The sequence below is a fragment of the Heptranchias perlo genome, chromosome 6 (assembly GCF_035084215.1).
Source record: "Heptranchias perlo isolate sHepPer1 chromosome 6, sHepPer1.hap1, whole genome shotgun sequence".
In the NCBI taxonomy this organism is placed as follows: Eukaryota; Metazoa; Chordata; class Chondrichthyes; order Hexanchiformes; family Hexanchidae; genus Heptranchias; species Heptranchias perlo.
The window spans coordinates 6588892-6606018 of record NC_090330.1 but is presented as its reverse complement, the minus strand read 5'-3'; positions in this window follow the sequence as shown (position 1 = coordinate 6606018).

Sequence of the window (17127 nt, the reverse complement as noted above, 5' to 3'; positions counted from 1 at the left end):
TCCTCCATGTTGAACACCACTTGGAGGAAGCACTGAGGGTAGCAAAGGCACAGAATGTACTCTGGGTGGGGGACTTCAATGTCCATCACCAAGAGTGGCTCGGTAGCACGACTACTGACCGAGCTGGCCGAGTCCTGAAGGACATAGCTGTCAGACTGGGCCTGCGACAGGTGGTGAGCGAGCCAACACGAGGGAAAAACTTACTTGACCTCGTCCTCACCAATCTACCTGTCGCAAATGCATCTGTCCATGACAGTATTGGTAGGAGTGACCACCGCACAGTCCTCGTGGAGACGAAGTCCCGTCTTCGCACTGAGGACACCATCCAACGTGTTGTGTGGCACTACCACTGTGCTAAATGGGATAGATTCAGAACAGATCCAGCAGCTCAAAACTGGGCATCCATGAGGCGCTGTGGGCCATCAGCAGCAGCAGAATTGTATTCCAGCACAATCTGTAACCTCATGGCCCGGCATATTCCTCACTCTACCATGACCAACAAGCCAGGGGATCAACCCTGGTTCAATGAGGAGTGTAGAAGAGCATTCCAGGAGCAGCACCAGGCGTACCGAAAAATGAAGTGGCAACCTGGTGAAGCTACAACTCAGGACTAAATGCATGCTAAACAGCAGAAGCAACATGCTATAGACAGAGCTAAGCGATTCCACAATCTCAATTCAAAGCTCAGCAGTCCTGTCACATCCAGTCGTGAGTGGTGGTGGACAATTGAACAACTAACGGGAGGAGGAGGCTCTGCAAACGTCCCCATCCTCAATGATGGCGGAGTCCAGTATGTGAGTGCAAAAGACCAGGCTGAAGCATTTACAACCATCTTCAGCCAGAAGTGCCGAGTGGATGATCCATCTCGGCCTCCTCCCGATATCCCCACCATCACAGAAGCCAGCCTTCAGCCAATTCGATTCACTCCACGTGATATCAAGAAATGGCTGAGTGCACTGGATACGGCAAAGGCTATGGGCCCCGACAACATCCCAGCTGTAGTGCTGAAGACTTGTGCTCCAGACCTAGCCGTGCCTCTAGCCAAGCTGTTCCAGTACAGCTACAACACTGGCATCTACCCAACAATGTGCAAAATTGCCCAGGTATGTCCTGTCCACAAAAAGCATAACAAATCCAATCCGGCCATTTACCGCCCCATCAGTCTACTCTCAATCATCAGCAAAGTGATGGAAGGTGTCGTCGACAGTGCTATCAAGCGGCAATTACTCACCAATAACCTGCTCACCGATGCTCAGTTTGGGTTCCGCCAGGACCACTCAATTCCAGACCTCATTATAGCCTTGGTCCAAACATGGACAAAAGAGCTGAATTCCAGAGGTGAGGTGAGAGTGACTGCCCTTGACATCAAGGCAGCATTTGACCGAGTGTGGCACCAAGGAGCCCGAGTAAAATTGAAGTCAATGGGAATCAGGGAGAAAACTCTCCAGTGGCTGGAGTCATACCTAGCACAAAGGAAGATGGTAGTGGTTGTTGGAGGCCAATCATCTCAGCCCCAGGACATTGTTGCAGGGGTTCCTCAGGGCAGTGTCCTCGGCCCAACCATCTTCAGCTGCTTCATCAATGACCTTCCCTCCATCATAAAGTCAGAAATGGGGATGTTCGCTGATGATTGCACAGTGTTCAGTTCCATTCGCAACCCCTCAAATAATGAAGCAGCCCGAGCCCGCATGCAGCAAGACCTGGACAACATCCAGGCTTGGGCTGATTAAGTGGCAAGTAATATTCGCGCCAGACTAGCGCCAGGCAATGACCATCTCCAACAAGAGAGAGTCTAACCGGCTCCCCTTGACATTCAACGGCATTACCATCGCCGAATCCCCCACCATCAACATCCTGGGGGTCACCATTTACCAGAAACTTAACTGGACCAGCCACATAAATACTGTGGCTACAAGAGCAGGTCAGAGGCTGGGTGTTCTGCAGTGAGTGACTCACCTCCTGACTCCCCAATGCCTTTCCACCATCGACAAGGCACAAGTCAGGAGCGTGATGGAATACTCTCCACTTGCCTGGATGAGTGCAGCTCCAACAACACTCAAGAAGCTCGACACCATCCAGAAGAAAGCAACCCGCTTGATTGGCACCCCATCCACCACCCTAAACATTCACTCCCTTCACCACCGCCGCACAGTGGCTGCAGTGTGTACCATCCACTGGATGCACTGCAGCAACTCGCCAAGGCTTCTTCAATAGCACCTCCCAAACCCGCGACCTCTACCACCTAGAAGGACAAGAGCAGCAGGTACATGGGAACAACACCACCTGCATGTTCCCCTCCAAGTCACACACCATCCCGACTTGGAAATATATCGCCGTTCCTCCATCGTCGCTGGGTCAAAATCCTGGAACTCCCTTCCTAACAGCACTGTGGGAGAACATTCACCACACGGACTGCAGCGGTTCAAGAAGGCGGCTCACCACCACCTTCTCAAGGGCAATGAGGGATGGGCAATAAATGCCGGCCTCGCCAGCGATACCCACATCCCATGAATGACTTTTTAAAAAAATAATCATGGGTGACTTTAATATACATATAGATTGGTCAAACCAAATTAGCAATAATACTGTGGGGGAGGAATTCCTGGAGTGTGTACGTGATGGTTTTTTAGACCAATACGTTGAGGAACCAACGAGAGAACAGGCGATCCTAGACTGGGTATTGTGCAATGAGAAAGGATTAATTAACAATCTTGTTGTGCGGGGTCCCCTTGGGAAGAGCGACCATAACATGATAGAATTCCTCATTAAGAAGGAGAGTGAAGTAGTTGAATCCGAAACTAGGGTCCTGAATCTAAATAAAGGAAATTACAAAAGTATGAAGTGCGAGTTGGCTATGATAGATTGGGGAACTTTGCTGAAAGGGATGACAGTGGATAGCCAATGGTTAATATTTAAAGAACGTGTGCAGGAATTACAACAATTATTCATTCCTGTCTGGCACAAAAATAAAACAGGAAAGGTGGCTCAACCGTGGCTTACAAAAGAAATTAGGGATAGTATTAGATCCAAAGAGGAGATAAATAAAATTGCCAGAAAAAGCGGCAAGCCTGAGGATTGGGAGCAGTTCAGAATTCAGCAAAGGACAACAAAGAGATTTATTAAGATGGGAAAAACAGAGTATGAGAGTAAACTTGCAAGGAACATAAAAGTGGACTGTAAAAGCTTCTATAAATATGTGAAAAGAAAAATATTGGTGAAGACAAATGTCGGTCCCTTACAGTCAGAAATGGGGGAAATTATAATGGGGAACAAAGAAATGGCAGAACAATTAAACACATACTTTGGTTCTGTCTTCACAAAGGACGACAGAAACAACCTGCCAGAAATGTTAGGGAACCAAGGGTCTAGTGAGAGGGAGGAACTGAAGGAAACCAATATTAGTAAACAAAAAGTGCTCGGAAAATTAATGGGGCTAAAGGCTGACAAATCCCCAGGGCCTGATAATCTATATCCCAGAGTACTAAAGGAAGTGGCCCTGGAAATAGTGGATGCATTGGTGATCATCTTCCAAAATTCTATAGACTCTGGAACAGTTCCTACAGATTGGAGGGTGGCAAATGTAACCCCACTATTTAAAAAAGGAGGGAGAGAAAAAACAGGGAATTACAGACCAGTTAGCCTAACATCAGTAGTGGGGAAAATGCTGGAGTCTATTATAAAAGATGTAATAACAGAACACTTGGAAGGCATTAATGGGATTGGACAAAGTCAGCATGGGTTTATGAAAGGGAAATCATGCTTAACAAATCTACTGGAGTTTTTTGAGGAGGTAACTAGTAGAATAGATAGGGGAGAACTAGTGGATGTGGTGTATTTGGATTTTCAGAAGGCTTTTGATAAGGTCCCACACGAGAGGTTAGTGTGCAAAATTAAAGCACATGGGATTGGGGGGAATATACTGGCATGGATTGAGAATTGGTTGACAGACAGGAAACAAAGAGTAGGAATAAACGGGTCTTTTTCCGTGTGGCAGGCAGTGACTAGTGGGGTACCGCAGGGATCAGTGCTTGGGCCCCAGCTATTCACAATATATATCAATGATTTGGATGAGGGAACTAAATGTAACATTTCCAAGTTTGCAGATGACACAAAGCTGGGGTGGAATGTGAGCTGTGAGGAGGATGCAAAGAGGCTCCAATGTGATTTGGACAAGTTGGGTGAGTGGGCAAGAACAAGGCAAATGCAGTGTAACGTGGATAAATGTGAGGTTATCCACTTTGGTTGTAAAAACAGAAAGGCAGATTATTATCTGAATGGTGATAGATTGGGAAAAGGGGAGGTGCAACGAGACCTGGCTGTCTTTGTACACCAGTCGCTGAAAGTGAGCATTCAGGTGCAGCATGCAGTTAGGAAGGCGAATAATATGTTGGCCTTCATTGCAAGAGGATTTGAGTACAGGAGCAGGGATGTCTTACTGCAGTTATACAGAGACCACATCTGGAGTATTGTGTGCAGTTTTGGTCTCCTTACCTGAGGAAGGATGTCCTCGCCATGGAGGGAGTGCAACGAAGGTTTACCAGACTGATTCATGGGATGGCAGGACTGACGTATGAGGAGAGATTGGGTCTACTAGGCCTATATTCACTCGAGTTTAGAAATGCAAAGAGGCTCCAATGTGATTTAGACAAGTTGGGTGAGTGGGCAAGAACAAGGCAAATGCAGTATAACGTGGATAAATGTGAGGTTATCCACTTTGGTTGTAAAAACAGAAAGGCAGATTATTATCTGAATGGTGATAGATTGGGAAAAGGGGAGGTTTTCAAATGCGAAGGATTCGAAAATTTCATTTCCACACCGTTCACCTGAGGAAGGAGGAAGCCTCCGAAAGCTTATGGAATTTAAAATAAATTTGTTGGACTATAACTTGGTGTTGTAAAATTGTTTACAATTGTCAACCCCAGTCCATCACCGGCATCTCCACATCATCGAGTTTAGAAGAATGAGAGGTGATCTCATCGAAACATATAAAATTCTAACAGGACTAGACAGATTAGATGCAGGGACGATGTTCCCGATGGCTGGGGAGTCCAGAACCAGGGGTCACAGTCTCAGGATACGGGGTATGCCATTCAGAACCGAGATGAGGAGAAATTTCTTCACAGAGAGGGTGGTGAACCTGTGGAATTCTCTACCATAGAAGGCAGTGGAGGCCAAGGCATTAGATGTATTCAAGAAGGAGATAGATATATTTCTTAATGCTAAAGGGGAAAAAGCGGGAACAGGGTACTGAGTTAGACGATCAGCCATGGTCATTTTGAATGGCGGAGCAGGCCCGAAGGGCCGAATGGCCTACTCTTGCTCCTATTTTCTATGTTTCTATGTTCCTTTGAAATGCCTGGCAGGGAACATTAGGTTAAATTGATTAGCAGTTAGACAAACAGGATGGTCGTTATCTGATGAAGGGAGATGAAATTGAGGAGGACCCTCCCTTTTTGTTTTTTTCCTTCCCCCACTTTCCCTGGCTCTGTACTTGCTCAAAAACTTTAACTCGTTTAATATCTTCCAGTTCTGACAAAGGGTCTCCGACTTGAAACGTTAACTCTGTTTTTCTTTCTCTGCAGATGCTGCCTCAATTGCTGAGCTTCTCCAGCATTTTCTGTTTTCATTTCAGATTTTCAGCATCCGCAGTATTTTGCTTTTGATGAGGTGCTAACCACAGCAGTTTTGATGCCTCAGAGGTCGGGTTCCTAAAAGGAGTGTGTATGAACCCAGAACAAACCAACAATCTAGTTGTAGAAAGAAGACGGTTCAGCGAGAAGGAAGCAGACAGGATTCGAGGCAATGACAAAGGTTGCCATCTCTACCCAGAGGAGAATGGGGTAATGTGATTCCATGTTCTTTGATAATTACTGCTTAAACACTTGCATGTATTAATCGAGTTAACTTTTCAGGTCGATGACCTTTTGTCAATGACGAAGGGTTAACTCTGTTCCTTTCTCCACAGATGCTGCCAGACTTGCTGAGTATTTCCAGCATTTAATTCAGATTTCCAACATCCCCAGTATTTTGCTTTTGATTGCATGTATTAATCCTTGCTTTTGTTCAAATAAAAGATCATTACTATCACCAACTGGTGTCAGGTCGAAATAGTCTTAACATCGCCAAAATGATTTGTGAAAGGTAGGTCGTGCCTGACAAACCTGATTGAATTTTTTGAAGAGGTGACTAAAGTAGTGGACAGGGGAATGTCAATGGATGTTATTTATATGGACTTCCAGAAGGCATTTGATAAGGTCCCACATAAGAGACTGTTAGCTAAGTTAGAAGCCCATGGAATCGAGGGAAAAGTACGGACTTGGTTAGGAAATTGGCTGAGCGAAAGGCGACAGAGGGTAGGGATAATTGGTAAGTATTCACATTGGCAGGATGTGACTAGTGGAGTCCCGCAGGGATCTGCCTTGGGGCCTCAATTATTCACAATATTTATTAATGACTTAGATGAAGGCATAGAAAGTCTCATATCTAAGTTTGCAGATGACACAAAAGATTGGTGGCATTGTAAGCAGTGTAGATGAAAACATAAAATTACAAAGCGATATTGATAGATTAGGTGAATGGGCAAAATTGTGGCAAATGTAATTCAATGTAGACAAATGTGAGGTCATCCACTTTGGATCAAAAAAGGATAGAAAGGATAGGGTACTTTCTAAATGGTAAAAAGTTAAAAACTGTGGATGTCCAAAGGGACTTAGGGGTTCAGGTGCATAGATCATTGAAGTGTCATGAACAGGTGCAGAAAATAATCAATAAGGCTAATGGAATGCTGGCCTTTATATCTAGAGGACTAGAGTACAAGGGGGCAGAAGTTATGCTGCAGCTATACAAAACCCTGGTTAGACTGCACCTGGAGTACTGTGAGCAGTTCTGGGCACCGCACCTTCGGAAGGACATATTGGCCTTGGAGGGAGTGCAGCGTAGGTTTACTAGAATGATACCCGGACTTCAAGGATTAAGTTACGAGGAGAGATTACACAAATTGGGGTTGTATTCTCTGGAGTTTCGAAGGTTAAGGGGTGATCTGATCGAAGTTTATAAGATATTAAGGGGAACGGATAGGGTGGATAGAGAGAAACTATTTCCACTGGTTGGGGATTCTAGGAGTAGGGGGCACAGTCTAAAAATTAGAGCCAGACCTTTCAGGAGTGAGATTAGAAAACATTTCTACACACAAAGGGTGGTAGAAGTTTGGAACTCTCTTCCGCAAACGGCAATTGATACTAGCTCAATTGCTAAATTTAAATGTGAGATAGATAGCTTTTTGGCAACCAAAGGTATTAAGGGATATGGGCCAAAGGCAGGTAGATGGAGTCAGATCACAGATCAGCCATGATCTTATCAAATGGCGGAGCAGGCACGAGGGGCTGAATGGCCTACTCCTGTTCCTATGTTCCTATGACTCTTGGTAAGTACGCCATATGATGTGATATTGAACCTTACAGACCAGGTGCCAGGTTCGATCCCAGCCTTCTTCACCCCTGGGCTAGGCAGGAGGAAACAGTCAGCCAGTTTGCTGTCCAGTGTGTGTGTGTGAGTGTGTGTGGACATCAGGTGAAGGCAGGATTGGGCTTGACTGTGATGTTCCCTCCCACCCCACCTCACTCCGTCAAATGCGGTGTTAAAGTCACCGACGTAGAATGGCAACTTGGGTGAGGTACAGGAGGACTATCTGGCACCTGTGGGACCTGTGCTCTTGCAGGGCTCAGCACCTTGCTGAGAGGAGAGAAGAAATTAGAGCAAAACAAAAAACAACTTTCTCTTGAACGCCACAATCCCAGCCTCGTACGAAGGCAGTTCTCCTGGAAAGCTGCAACACCGAATAGCAGGAATTGAGGTAGAGACCAGCCAAGGTCCAACTGAATGGCGGAGCAGGCTCAAGGAGATGAATGGCCTACTCCTGTTCCTATGTTGCTATATCGGGAATTGGCAGGCGAGCTGCCTACAGTTTTCCCACCTGCAACGCACGTTCGTAAAATCAACTCTTCCACGTCCATATGTCAGTGCCTCTCACTACCTACCGTGGGTTGTGAGTATCCGTATCCAAACCTCCCTCCCCTTTTTCCATTTGGTGCCCACAACTCTTTCTCGCTTCCCAATGCCAGGGTGGGGGAGGGAAGGAGTCACTGGTTAGCGATCAGCTATGGTATGACACCAGTCGCTCAATTGGGTCTCGAATTACATTTAAGTAAATGGGTTTCTTTTTCACACTGTATTTTGTGAAGTCCAGATATGCTACATGCCCATGATAAAATCCTGGCTTCATTTCTTTCAATGTAGTAACATGTTTTACAAATCTTGCTTGATCTTGCAAAGACATCACAGGATTATTTTTGGTTGTATTGATATGCAGGACATGGTACTTGTGTTTTTGCACACAGGCCATAAGCAATGTTCGTGAAAGAAGTGCTGGCGGTTTTAGGTACACGATTGTAAAGGATAATTATGTCATCCACCCCATCTCTATGGTCAGCTTAACAGATGCCTGTGATGCCCCCTGTGATTAAATAGCTCACGCTAGACGTTACATGAAGGCTGATCACTTGACTGAGGTCCAAGAAGGCTGCCAGTGGTTCTGGAACCAGACACAATTCAGGGAGTGGAGGTGGGGGAGAAGACTAGTAGAAAGAAAAATGTGATTTGAAAAAGCCCTTAGCAATTAACACTTCTTCTAAGGAATAGAGGTTAACACCATCAGCAAGCAGTCATTCTAATGAGGTGATGGTCTTTAATGCAATGTGCTGAGATCCTCAGCACAAACAATACACCAGAGACCACTGTGATTAATGCCTGCGTCTTGAGTACTTATGAAGCTTGAAGATTGTCAGGGCCAGAAGTGCTGGAGACTAGCACCTCTCTGTTTGGTACGTATACAGATCATAATGAGTCAGCGACATCTCATCACTCACAGGCCATGTGCGCTTTAAAAATTCATTACTTTGCTCAACAAATTTCTTGTTGAGGTCCTCTCTTCTCATTGAGATTTGCTAGAAATAACAGAACTGCCCTGCTAGGGCCACGGAGATGAAATTTAAGCCATTGAAGGTATCCGTCTTTTCTTTTTGGTTATCTATCTAAGTCTGATCGAATCATTGTAGGTTATCTCCTGCAGCTGTGCGCCATCCCGCTTGTCACCAGAATTAATGATGATGACAAAAGCATTTGCATAGGCCGTTGTGTTAACGCACACTGGCTGTAGGTTTTTAGCTGCACGCATCGATTTTCCCAGCACTCAGTAATGTGACTCATAGAGGAATGCATAGGATCAGAAGGAGGCCATTCAGCCCCTCGAGCCTGCTCCGCCGTTCAATCAGGTCATGGCCGATCTGTATCTTAACTCCCAACTACCCACCTTGGTTCCGTAACCCTTAGTACCCTTGTCTAACAAAAATCTAACTATCTCTGTTTTGAAATTTTCAATTGACCCCCCAGCCTCAAACAGCTTTTTGGGGAAGAGAGTTCCAGATTTCCACTACTTTGTGTGAATAGTACTTTCTGACATCACCTCTAATTTTAAGGTTATGCCTCCTGGTTTTGGACTCTCCCACCGTAAGAAAGTTTCTCTCTAACTACCCTATCAACCCCTTTGATCATCTTAAACATCTCAATTAGATCACCCTTTACTCTTCTGTATTCAAGGGAATACAAGTCTAGTCTATGCAAACTGTCCTCATAATTTAACCCTTTTTGCCCCGGTATCATTCTGGTGAATCTGCACTGCAGCCACTCCGAAGCCCGAATATATCCTTCCTGAGGCACAGTACCCAGAACTGAATGCAGTACTCCAGATGGGGTCTAATCAGAGCTCTGTACAGCTGTAACATCACTTCCACCCCTCATGTTCCCCTTGCTGCTATCTCCCATTTTGGAGGCCACCGGGTAAAACTGCATTCGGCCACTTTTCGCAGAATAAATCTTCACGCACGTGCACAAAAAAAAATTAAGATAGAAGCTGCTGAAAAGTTCTTATGTTGTCAGTGTTCTGATTGTACTTCCACCCCAAGTAAAAATTCAAACAGAAATTTTTGGTGAAAAAAATTCAACTGAGGTGACAAGAGTTAGAATGGTCCTGGATTTCCACCAGGGTTAGGACCACAGGAGTCGCTAGACGAGAAAAGACCAAGGTTCATCTACATCACCACCTACCATCCTGGTAATCGCATGATAATGGAGTTGTTGACTAATCATAGCAATCGATCTCTTATCAATTAGTCTACAACAGACCCAGACATGAGGTGAGGAAAACCCCCCAGTGGTGGAGAGCTTGGGGAACCACAGGTCCAAAGTCACCTGTTCCTCCCAAACAAGCTACACTCACCACATGTTAAATTACTCATACACTGTAAGCCCAAATGTTATCGTCTGAAAGAAACCGATCTAATTTGCAGTTGAATGAATCAATACTAACTGCTTCTACTCTCTCTCCCGAGGGAGACTGTTCCACAGATTGACCACTCGCTCATTGAAATATTGTTTCTGCAGATTAATTTTGAATTTAACCCCACTTCAAGCGCAGGCTGGGGTTCTCCATACCCACAGTGGGAATCCGGCACGACCCCTGAAAAAAAAAAATACAGTGGAGATCCACCTGGCTCTCCAACATTTTTCTAGTGGTTTCTGCTGGTCTCCCATCGGTGATTCAGCAGCAGACCAGGAGAAAACCAGCAGAATCTCAGGGCCATGGTATTCTCTCGACCTTCAGCCAGCCAGCTGGTTTCACGATGGCCTATTGCGATTTTGGGACATCCTTATGTTCCTGAGATGATTGCTTGGGGTGGATTTTAAGAATTAGCACTCCCAGTGATAGGAGAACATATCATAAATTGAAGGGCAGAGGTCGGCTCGATTTGAATGGATGGAAAATCGTGTAGGCTGCGCTGGCCTTTGCACCCAAGCTCTCGCCCTACGCTCCTGTGAAGCTCCGTGTTGGCAACATCCACCCGTTTACTTTTTGCTCCCCTCCTCTCCGGACTCGTTTCGAGGTGCAGTTCTATATGTTGCCGGCTGCCCTCCAGTGCCCTACCTAAGGGTGATCCTTTATTTGTGATGCCAGACACTGAGCATCGGCAGGCTATTTGACCATGGAAGCCATCACAGCCAAGCCTGACTCTCTACCCAGCTGACATCCACACGTGGGCACTTGTCAGCACAGATCAACCGGCAGCAATTACAAACCCTGCCCATCTTTTCCCCTCTTTTGGATGCTGAGGGCAATTGTGGTATCTCCACCCCCAGCCCAGCTGAGATCAGCTGGGTAGAGCTTGCATTTATATAGCGCCTTTCACAGCCTCAGGACATCCCAAAGCTCCTTACAGTCAATGAAGAACTTTTGAAGTGTAGTCACTGTTGTAATGTAGGAAACTAGGCAGCCAATTTGCACACAGCAAGATCCCACAAACATCAATGTGATAATGACCAGATAATCTGTTTTTTTAGTGATGAGGGGTGATGGATATATATTAGCCTAGGATACCGGGGAGAACTTCCCTGATTTTCGTCGAGGCTGTGGGATCTTTTACATCCACCTGAAAGGGCAGACGGGGCCTCGTTAACTCATTACAGATCAGGACTTAAACATGGGACCTTCCTGGTCAGTATAGCTCAGCCATAGCAGGTGCTTTTACTGGCTAAGCTCCATAATGGCCCTTAAACTGCTCCGAGCGGCAAAGGAACACTGACTGTATAGATTTATACTCACCCACTAACATACTCAGTCTCTACTGCAGGCACTTCCTCTAACAGACGCTGAGAGGAGCCCAGCGTTAACACCAGTGAAGGTGGGAGAAACAAGAGAATCGATCTCTCCCCTCGGCCACTCAGATTGAAAAGCCGTGAAGAATCAAAATGTTGAAGAATTTAAAAACCAGGAAGTGAAAGCGACAACAATAAAACCATTTGTAAAAACAGTTATAGACAGCAGAAAAAAAAGAGAGGGTAGGAAATAATCGAATTAAATAAGAGACAGAAAGAAAAAGTAAAAGAAAAGTTTTTAAACTTTTTTAAAAAAAATTTTTTAATGACCATAAACTATTAACATAAGGAGTAATGAGACTCCACCTTTTTAAAAGTTCATTTTTAGTTGTCTGGCAGTCATTAAGACTGCTATTGAAACTTAGTTTAGATCTGGTATTTTTAAGCGTACCTGTTTTGTGGCGATGTTAGTTAGTTTCCAGCTGGGCAGGTGCTGATCCGTTGATTCTGTTGCACGCAGCCAGCGATATCCCTTTAAGGCGAAGCCGCCAGATCACCGGCGAACCAGGAAGAGCAAGTGCCAGATTTCCGCGTTTGTGCATATGCTCTTTCATTTGGCCACTAACAACAGGGGAACTCTTTTGAGCTCACCGTTCTTTTTAATGCAATTTCCGGTCCAATGTTAAAAGCAAATTCTCGTTCTGTGTAAGCGTTTGATCATGAATAGAGAAACATAGAAAATAGGAGCAGGAGTAGGCCACTCGGCCCTTCGAGCCTGCTCCGCCATTCAATATGATAATGGCTGATCCTCTATCTCAATACCATATTCCCGCTCTCTCCCCATACCCCTTGATGCCTTTTGTGTCTAGAAATCTATGCAACTCCTTCTTAAATATATTCAGTGACTTGGCCTCCACAGCCTTCTTTGGTAGAGAATTCCACAGGCTCACCACCCTCTGAGTGAAGAAATTTCTCTTCATCTCAGTCCTAAATGTCGTCCCTGTATCCTGAGACTGTGACCCCTCGTTCTGGACTCCCCCAGCCAGGGGAAACATCCTCCCTGCATCCAGTCTGTCTAGCCCTGTCAGAACTTTATACGTTTCAATGAGATCCCCTCTCATTCTTTTAAACTCGAGTGAATACAGGGCTAGTCAACCCAATCTCTCCTCATATGTCAGTCCTGCCATCCGAGGAATCAGTCTGGTGAACCTTCGCTGCACTCCCTCTATGGCAAGTATATCCTTTCTTAGGTAAGGAGAGCAAAACTGCACACAATACTCCAGGTGTGGTCTCACCAAGTCCCTGTATAACTGCAGTAAGACATCCCTGCTCCTGTACTCAAATCCTCTTGCAATGAAGGCCAACATACCATTCGCCTTCCTAACTGCTTGCTGCTCCTGCATGTTTGCTTTCAGTGACTGGTGTACAAGGACACCCAGGTCCCTTTGTACATCAACATTTCCCAATCTATCACCATTTAAATAATACTCTGCCTTTCTGTTTTTCCTTCCGAAGTGGATAACTTCACATTTACCCACATTATACTGCATCTGCCACGTATTTGTCCACTCACTCAACTTGTCTAAATCGCCTTGAAGCCTCTTTGCATCCTTCTCACAACTCACGATCCCACCTAGTTTTGTGTCGTCAGCAAACTTGGAAATATTACATTTGGTTCCCTCATCCAAATCATTGATATATATTGTGAATAGCTGGGGCCCAAGCACTGATCCCTGCAGTACCCCACTAGTCACTGCCTGCCACCCCGAAAAAGACACATTTATTCCTATTCTCTGTTTCCTGTCTGTTAACCAATTTTGAATCCACGCCAGTATATTCCTCCCAATCCCATGTGCTTTAATTTTGCACACTAACCTCTTATGAGTATCCTAATGGTCACAATTGCTCTCCTAAGTTTTCGTTGCTGGTACAAGGAGCAAGTTGGTATTAAAAGATCAATTGTTAGCCCTGCTCTGCCAGAACAGTATTAGTACATAATTGCCACTTTCGGCCGCATATAGTTGTTATTAATAAATATTCAAGGTCGCTGCGATACTACAAGCAGTAACAAATGACATTGGCACTGTCTGAGGCTGTAATTTATGTAGAATCTGTTACAATATGATTTGTATAAGTCTAAGTTTATTGAAAATATATAGTGCCATTCTCTACCTTAGGACACACCAAGGCCCTCTGGAGCTAATGAAGAACTTTTGAAGTGTAGTCACTATTGTGGTGTAGGAAACGTGACAGCCAATTTGCACACAGCAAGATCCCACAAACAGCAATGATATAATGATCAGATGATTTGTTTTTAATGGTGTTGGTTGAGGGATAAATATTGTCCCAGGACACTGGGAAGAACTCCCCTGCTCTTCATTGAAATAATGCCATGGGATCTTTTGCATCCACCTGAAAGGGCTGACGGAGCCTTGGTTTAACATCTCATCTGAAAGATGGCACCTCCAACAGTGCAGCACGCCCTCAATACTGCACTAGAGTGTCAGCCTGGATTTTGTGCTCAAGTCTCTGGAGTGAGGCTTGAACCCATAACCTTTGTATCTGAGGTGAGAGTGCTGCTACCAAGCCACGACTGACACTTAATAGTCCTTGTTTCCCTGAGGCTTCTCTCATTTCTTCCATGCTGGCGTGGCTCAGGGTACTGTTCTCACCTGTCAGAAGCTCATGGGTTAAAGCCCCACTTTAGTACTTGAGCACATAATCTAGGCCGATGCTTCAGTTGCAGTGCCGAGGGAGTGCTACGTTGTTGAAGGTGTTGCCTGTCGGATGAGATATTAAACTGAGGCTCCGTCTATCGGTTTGGGTGGATATGGAAGGTCACATTGCACTATTTGAGGAGGGGCATGGGATTTCCCCCGGTGTCCTGGCCGGCATTTATCACTCAACCTACACCACTGGAACAGATTACCTGTTCATTCATCTCGTTTGCTGTGTGAGTTTACCCTCATGGCAGCAGTGACTACACTTCAAAAGGAAATCCATTGGTTGTGAGGCGCTTTGGGATCTCCTGAGGATGTGAATGGTCCTATATGAATGCAATTTATTTCTTTCCTTCCTTTCCTTTCTTTTTTCCTTCCTTCCTTCCCACAATTTGAAACCCACCAGGTTTGGGTTTTAAATTAGGGGAAATCTTGGAATGACGAGTGCCATAGTTTTGAAGTCCTGAGGAGGAATGAGATTGAGTAAGAGATGTGCAATGAATCTTGATTTCAGTACATTGTGGATGCAGGAAGGAAGAATAGACTGTAGGACAGATTATTTGGAGTTTAGAAGGAAGAAGAGAAGAGTATTGGATCATTGTAGTGCTGATAAAATAGGGAAAGATTATAAGGTTGTGATGGAGAGAAAAATTGGAGGCTCGAGGTAAGACATGGAATGCTTATTATATGTGAGATTTTTCTTGTGTTGTGTTCAGGTTTATGGGCAATGGTGGAAGAGGTTCCCCAGATATTGGAGCGGACTATAAATCTTAGGCAGGATTGTGCTTTCTAGAAAATTGAGTTGTTTTGGGAGAAGAATTGTTTGTCATGGACAAGGAAGGCAATTGTAACAATAGAAGAAAGGTAAGGATTCCTTCTGAGATCACAGAGCAGATAGTGAGGTGCAAAACATCAATAGATAAAGAAGGACTAAGTGTGAAACCACCAAAGGTGAGAGATGATAATTGTTGGTTGGATTTGCAAGAACCAGAAGTGAAGAAAGGTTATTTTTGAAGAATTGAAGGAAACAAGATGTTCATTGGTGTGCGAAGCAGATGAAGATTTAATGATTCAGCCATTGCACCGTGGGAGGAATGAAGGCCGTGTTCACTGAGGGTGGACAATCTGAAGAAAGTTGAACATACAGTGGAAGAATGAAGACTTTGATGATTCATTTGCCTTGGATATCCCCGAGGTGATGACAAATGAATCACAAAAGTTTTCAAGAGCAGAATAGTAGAGGTGTGTAACAGAGGCAACAAGATCACAATAGGATGGTCATCCTGAAAACCTCACAGCTGATAATGGTTTGGGCCAGAACTTTCAAATTGATTGGTCATTTGGCAGTGAACGGCTTTTTGTAACTTTAGAAATTACCGATGGACAGTAGTTGGAAGAACAAAATAAATCAACTTTCATAGGGATGGGATCAACAAGAGCAAATTTCACAGGAAAGGGAAATGTGGACTGGCCGTAGGAGTGCCTGAAGAGATGGTATAAGATGGCCAAGTTCAGGAGCTCATATCTTGAGGAGTCTAGCAGATCTTGTTGGAGATAGAGGCATGCCTGATGCAAGTATGGCCCGGAATTTCCTTGGAGCTGCCATAACTTCACCAGATTTGCACAGCTCTGAGGAAATTCCATGCCAATAATTCTTAACCGAATGTAGATTTCCAATGGGCCAATTCAGTCCCATTCTACACAATTCAAATGGACCAAATCTCTCCTCATTCAGTCCCATTCTTCATGAGTCCAATGGGCCAAATCTCTTCTCAATCAGTCTCATTCTTTACAATTCAAATAGACCAAACCTCTCCTCATTCAGTCTCATTCTTCACAATCAAAATGGACCAAATCTCTCCTCATTCAGTCTCATTCTTCACAATCAAAATGGACCAAATCTCTCCTCATTCAGTCTCATTCTTACACAATCAAAATGGACCAAACCTCTCCTCATTCAGTCTCATTCTGCACAATTCAAATGGGCCCAACTCTTTCCATCCACACCCTTGTTATAGCAATCCTGTTAAATAGTATAAAATATTCCTGAATTATCAATATTTCAAATGCTCAATCCACCGGATTAATCAATCTGCAGTCAAATCTCACCTGGAGGCAGTGAAACATTTCAGAAGTCTAATCGTTTGCGTGTAAAATATGTTTAATGTTAGTCTGTCTGTGTTTGTTTGAATAGTCCAATGAATGATTAAATGGGGGCTGTGATATTAAGTTGTAAATTGACAATTTTCATCTCTATTTTACATAGATCCAAGTGTAAACTTAAACATAGAGAAGATGTTTCCATTTGTGGGGGAGACCAAAACTAGGGGCCATAAATATAAGATAGTCACTAGTATATCCAATAGGGAATTCAAGAAAAACTTCTTTCCCCAGAGAGTGGTTAGAATGTGGAACTCGCTACCACAAGGAGTAGTTGAGGCGAATAGCATAGATGCATTTAAGGGGAAGCTAGATAAACACGAGGGAGAAAACAACAGAAGCAAGGGAGGAAATAACGGAGGCTCTGACCATCATTTTCCAATCTTCTCTGGCCACTGGTGTGGTGCCAGAGGACTGGAGGACTGCTAACGTTGTACCGTTGTTTAAAAAGGGAGAAAGGGATAAACTGAGTAATTACATGTCAGTCAGCCTAACTTCAGTGGTGGGCAAATTATTGGAAACAATTCTGAAAGACAGTATT